Below are 6,968 nucleotides of genomic sequence, written 5' to 3'. Positions count from 1 at the left end.
AAATGAATAGAGACAGAAGAAATATTTTAGCAAATATTCGTGGATGACTTTCTAAAATTACTGGTCACTAATTTTAAAGATATGAGAAGCTCAGAGAATTAACAAGGAAGATAAATACCTCTACTACTCCTCTGTAGGCATGTCATATTCAAATTGACAAGAAAAAAAGAGAATTTCTTGAAGGCAATCAGAGAACAAAACGGTTTATCTACAGAGGACCAAGCTATTAATTATTTCTCATATCTCAACAAAAAGAAATAACTTTCGTGGATTTTGGAGGACATCTAATTTCACAAAATGCCACAGGTGCAGGCCTATAATTATGAGGTTTCTTCACCCCTTCAGTAGAGGATGCACTCTTTCTGGCAAGCACCTTTTGAAGCCAAGTGCTTCCTAGGTGCTTTACCACTAGTGGATTTGTGGACTGTCTGCCTTATATGAGCCATCACATAGAGACTTCCCCACTTACCCTTGTTCTCTTTCTGCTGGAGTCTAATGAACTAGAGGCAGCTACTGGTGCTTTGAAAGAGGTAAGCGAGGCCTATTTGGTTGGCCTTTATGATAGCAACCTGTGTGATGTCCAGGCCAAACATGTAACAACTATGTCAAAAGATATCTAGCTAGCATGCCACATACACGGAGAATGTGCTTAAGAATCCATGATGATGGCGGTCGACTACAGTGTAATGGCTATGTTGTTGTACTCCCACGTAGTCGACCGCGGTTCAAGTCCTGGACCCAGTGGCTTAAACTCACACCAGGCACGTGTGTGTGTGTGTCCAAGATACCAAGAGGAGAACAGAGGAGAAGGGATTGCAGCGTGGCCACCCCCATGGGGGGTGATTTTCTATCTCTCTGTCTCTGTCTGGCGAGCGCATGCACCCTATAGCAAAAATCTCTCCAAAAAAAAAGAGAAAAGAATCCATGATGATGGATGACATTTCAGTCTTGAAAAATAAAACAAAAAAAAGAAACCTTTTTTGTTTTATTTATTTCCTGTAATTGATAGTTTTCCCATGGGGTCATAAGGTACCTAAGTACATGATTGCAAGTACATTATTTTAATGCCTACTTTTTGCGCTGTTCCTATAAATTTGCTACTAAAATACATTAAACTAAACTAAATAAGTAAATAAACAAAAAAGCAAGAAGACACACTCTATAGTGCTGAAAAGAAAAAACAAAACAAAACACTTTCAGATCAGAATCTTATACCAAGTAAAATTACCCTTCAAAGTAAAGAAGATATACTTTCTTAGACGCAAAGATGTAAGTGGATACATTTCTAGAAAAGCTAAACTATAAGAAAACTCTAAAAACATTCTTCAGAGAGAGAAATAAGTTATATATTAGAAATTGGTAAAAATAGAAAAAGTGTGAAAATTGAATAAACAGGCTAATTTTTTCTTGTTATTAATTGTTCTAAAAGATGATGATTTAAAGCAAAAATATGTCAATGTATTTTGTGTTTATGGTATACATAAAAGTAAAATTTATGGCACAAGGGGTGAGAATAAAGAATGGTAACTTACCAATTTGTTTGAAAGGTTTGAAAGCCTTTATGCCATATTGGAAATTGTATAACATTATTTAAATATGGACTCAGGTATTTAAAAATGTATGCTGTAATCCCTTGGGCAACCTAGGTTTTTATGATTTTAAGACAATATTAAAGATAAAATAGAATTTTGAACACCCCAACTAAATTTATCAAAGGTTAAAAAAAAAGGAAAAGAACAAAATGAATGCTTAGGGGGGAAAAAAGAGAAAAGATGTATGAAAAAAGTAAAAAAAATAAATCTAGCAAAGTGATCTATGTAATCCAACCATGTTAATAATCATATTAAATGTGAAATTTTTAAACTAGATTCTTTTTTAAGAATTATTTTATTGAACTTTATTTATATGTTTACTTATTTCAATTTGACCAATTTAGGAACAGATAGAGAAAGAGAGAGAGAGACAGAGAGAGAGAGAAAGTGAGAAAGCGAGCCACTAGGTCTGGGACTAGAACCATGGTCAGCAATGTGGGAGTCCAGCGACCTGAACCACCACATCACCTGCCAGCCCCAAACGTGATTCTTTTTTTTCCTACGGGGAGTGTGCCCTCACCAGAAAGACAGAGAGAGACAGAGAGATAGAATGTGAGAAATCACTCCCAGGGGGGATGGCCACGCCGCAATCCGTTCTCCTCCATTCTCCTCAGGATTTTGGGCAGGCACACAAGCCCTGCGTAAGTTTAAGCCACCCGGTCCAGGACTCGAGCCGCGGTCGACTACATAGGAGTTCAGTGACATAGCCATTATGCTAACTGCTGGTCCCCCAAATGTGAATGTTTTAAAATTAAAAATTAAAAGATGGATTATCAGTCTCAATATGAAAGCGAAGCAAGACTCAACTACTTGCTATAAATAAGAAACTCATTTTAAATATAATGAAACACACAAGTTTAAATGAAAGCATAAAAATAATGTACCATGCAAACTCTAATCAAAGACAGCTGAACAGCTATAATAATTTCTGAAAATGTAGCCTCAAAACAGGGAATGTTATTGTCGATAAAAAGGGATATCACATAGTGATAAAGGGTCTATTCTCTAAAAAGATATAACCAAAACAATAATAAATATATGAATGTCTTAGTAGAGCTAAAAAATATGTTACACAAAAACTGATTAATCTAAGAGTAAAAGTAGACTGATCCATAGTTATAATTGATTTCAACTTTTTTTTTCCTCAGGACCAGATAGAACAAGTTAGCAAAACTCAGTAAAGACATAAATATCATAAAGTGCATTGGAAATAGAATTGTTACAAATGATATTTAAACAAAACTTTTATCCAACAGCAACGGAGAACACAAATTCTTGCACACATAAAAAATCAAGACAGAAGGTACTGGGTCAGAAAACAAATCTCAACATATTTAAGAAAACAGAAATTCTTCAAATTCTTCAAAATAACTTGAGATTCTTTCTTAAGAAACTGAAAGAAGAGAAAATTCAAATCCAAAGCTGGTGGGAAAAAAAAGTAGAAAAGAAATAAAATAAATTCTTATAAAACTGGGAAGACTTGGAGTTTTAGTCTGAGTGTACTTTTCCTAGTCAGTGTAGCCCAATCCTTTAGCTTTACCTTTGGGACTTGGGGCCCTCCAGCACACTACAGAGAATGCAGGGTATGACTTGAGACTCTTCATCACTAAGTCATATCTCCTTAGCTCTCCCACAATGAGGAACCTGGTATGCTGATCACCTTTGCATCAGTTAGTCAATGTGAAAACTGAGGTGAAGTCTACTGAAATGCAACATGAACTTTTGTGTGAAGCTCTTCCTGAGGACAATGTGGGATTCAATGTCAAGAATGTGTCCATTAAAGATCTTCGACATGGAAATGTTGCTGGTGACAGCAAAAATGATCCACTAATGGAAGCAGCTGGCTTCACTTTTCAGGTGATTATCCTGAACCATCCAGGCCAAATCAGTGTTGGCCATGCACCAGTACTGGGTTGTCACACAGCTCACAATGCTCATGAGTTTGCTGAGTTGAAAGTAAAGATTCATCACAGTTCTGGTAAAAAGGTAGAAGATGGCCCTAAATTCTTGAAATCCAGTAATGCTGCCATTGTTGATGTGGTTCCTGGCAAGATGATGTGTATTGAGAGCTTCTCTGACTATTCTACTGTGAGCTGTCTTGCTGTTCTAGGTATTAGACAGTTGTCATGGAGAACATCAAAGCTGTTGAAAAGAAAGCTGCTGGAGCTGGCAAGGTCACCAAGTCTGTCTAAAAAGTTCAGAAGGCTAGATAAATATCCCTAATTCCTGCCACTCCAGTCTTAATCAGTGGTAGAACTGATTAAGTTTAATAGTAAAAAGACTGGTTAATGATAACAATGCATCCTAAAACCCTCAGAAGTAAAGGAAAATGTTTTGTGATCATTTGAGATTTTTGTGTGTGTGTGGAGCATTATTGTCATTAGGTTTTTTTAAATCAGTACTTTTTAATGGAAACAACTTGACCAAAAATCTGTCACAGAATTTTGAGACCCATTAAAACAAGATTTAATGAGAAAAACAAAACAAAACAAACAAACAAACAAAAAAAAACAAATTGAGGTAGGGTACCACTTAACACAAGTTAGAATGGCTAAGGTTAAAAAAATAAAGAATGATAAATGCTAGTGAGGTTGTGGTGAAAAGAGAACCCTCATACACTGTTGGTGGAAATGTAAATTAGGATAATATGAGGGTTCCCCAGAAACCTACAAATAAAGTACTGTATGACCCAGTAATTCAACTTTTAGGTATCTACCCAAAAGACAGGAAAACTATTAGTTGGAAAAACATTTGCACATTCACATTTATTAAAATATTGTTACTACTAGGACACAGAATCAACACAAATATCCAAGAAAAGACAAGTGGATTGAAAAAAATGTGGCACATGTACACTATGGAATACTACTCAGTCATTAAAAAACAAAACAAAACAAAACAAAAAAAACAATGAGACTCTGACATTTGATACAAAATTTTACCCAGCATGAATGCAGTGCATTTTAGTCAAGTCAAAGACATTACTATATATACTGTCATCAACAGGTAACTTTTCACTTTAGTATATATTAAATGTTGTTTGTTTTTTCCTTAATCCACTCTCTCCCACCTACTATTACTCCCCCAATACTGTCTCTAGTATCTAGTTACCCTCCCTGCTATTACACCTTCCAATCTTTCAGTTTCTGCTCTAGACTGCAGACAATTAGTATACATAAAGCAAGACATTTAATGCCTATCTTTTGTAGTCTGGCTTGCTTCTCTTAGTATTAAATCTTCCATATTATGGGTTCTCAAATATTGAAATTTGTAAGTTCTTGGTGGATTTAAAATACATAAATGAAAGAGTAGACCAGAAATCAATGATATTGAAAGTAGCAAAATAGCACAGAACAAAAGTATTCTCTGTGTTTTGAACTAGTGACTACTATACATGAGCCTCACTTTGCTATAGTCAGAACACAAGGATCTTTCTGACTGAGTACATTCCTATCTTTTGGGTAGATACCCAGGAGTAAAATTGCTGGATCATATGGTAGTTTTATTTGTAGGTATTTGAGGAACTTACATATTGTCCTCCACAGTGGCTGTACTAGTTTACATTCCCACCAACAGTGTAAGAGAGTTCCCTTTTCTCCATAGTCTTGCCAGCCCTTACCATTCTGCATTTTTATAATCTTAGCCATTCTGACTAGGGTTAGGTGGTAGCACTCAATGACAGAAACTGAAAGACTAGAAAGTATAAAGGTATGAAAAGGAATTGTGGATACTGGAGACAGCATGGGAGGAGGGTGGGAAATGGGAGAGGGTGAGAGGGAGGGAATCAACAGGAAAAAGAAAGAAGAAAAACATTTAAGGAACACAAAAATTTAAAATTATCTGTTGATGATAATATGTATGGTAATATCTTTGATTAAACCAATATATAGTGTATTCAGGATGGAAAAATTCATTTGGAATGCCGTAATGATGCCAAGACCAGGTCTTGGCATCAAACACAGCTCTTCTAAATACTACATTCTGCATGTCATTGGACTGGTCCTAAAATTTTTGTTTCTAAATTATCTAATTGGTATAAGAACTAATATGGTTAATAGATTACACAGGATAATATAAAGTATCAGACAGTTAAGTACTTAATAACTTCTTGCATATTATTATAAAATATCAGATGACCATTAATTTGAATATGATATCTAGAATGCTAGACAAGAAAAGAGATTTAATGACAATTAATTCATAATTAAATTTTACAGAAGAAATTAAATTAGAGAAAGAGGGAGAGCTTTGCCCAAGATAAGAGTATAGATAGAGGTGCAAAATTATGACAAATCAATTATTAAGAAACAAATGGAGCCTCATGAGACCTGTAATGTGGAAACTAGTAGGCAAATTTGTGATCAGGAAACAAATATGCTAAGACCAGAGTAATTACAGAAATTTCTAGCCAACAGTTTAAAAATTTGGTAAATCCATCCACATATCTTTACAAACGTGTTTGGTATGCTAAAATTAAAAATAAAATTATCTCTTGAATTTGAATTCATGAACTTGGTTAAGTAGTCATTGTCTTGTGGGTTAACATTATTTCTTTAAGTCAAAGAGATCCTAGGTATAGTATCTACCAAGGATTATCAATTTTAAATAATCATTTTATAAGCTTTTACAAAGTTTTGAATAACTGTGTGTGCGTGTGCATGTGTGTGTATGTGTGCTTGTATTCTTATGTAAAATGTTATAGAAAGCTGTCTAAATTTCCTTCTTAAATGTAAGTATATAATCCTAAAATGTAAATCAAAAGAGAGGATTTTATTTCTTTCTTGAAGTATCTTGAATCTCTGACATTTGTATTGTTTTATATTGAGCTTCTATAACCTATATAATCCTATAGTAATCCCTACCTGATTAGATTTTTTACCACATTTGAAACTAATGTAGGAATTTTGAGGATAAATATAATTAGAACAAAAAAAAGAAACTATTTGTGGCTATAAACAAAAAAAGAAAATTCACACTCAAAAAATATTTTACAACCCAATAATCTATTAGAGCAATAGTATATTAAATTAATTAAAATTAATATAAAAAATATGGCATTTATAAATACATGATTCATTATTTATAATTAAAGTAATTCCAAGTACAGTAGAAACTTCATAAAACCTTGATTGAACTTAAGAAATAAAACTTTAAAAGATTGAGACTTATTAAAGCTCTAACAGATTTTTGTTTGATTTTTCTTGCCTCAAGGAATATTTTATCCAAGAAGATATTCAAGACTTTTGGCATATGAATATTTGCCCGTGTCATTCCTTTAAAGAGAAAATTAACTGTCTCAGCTTTTTCCCCTGGAAACACCTTCATAATAAGCACTAAGACCTGTATCTTAACTGAGCCTTTGTAATAGGACTGTTA

General features: G+C 33.9%; 1 pseudogene; it reads left to right on the top strand.

Moving 5' to 3' along the window:
- The first annotated feature begins 437 nt into the window (after nt 1-437).
- On the top strand, nt 438-3,805 carry LOC106734150 (elongation factor 1-alpha 1 pseudogene; annotated as a pseudogene).
- The last annotated feature ends 3,163 nt before the right edge of the window (nt 3,806-6,968 follow it).

Source organism: Tupaia chinensis, unplaced genomic scaffold (genome assembly GCF_000334495.1).
Source record: "Tupaia chinensis unplaced genomic scaffold, TupChi_1.0 Scaffold000079_1, whole genome shotgun sequence".
Classification (NCBI taxonomy): domain Eukaryota; kingdom Metazoa; phylum Chordata; class Mammalia; order Scandentia; family Tupaiidae; genus Tupaia; species Tupaia belangeri.
Note: the sequence above shows the minus strand (reverse complement) of the source record. Positions and strands in the feature narration are given on the sequence as shown.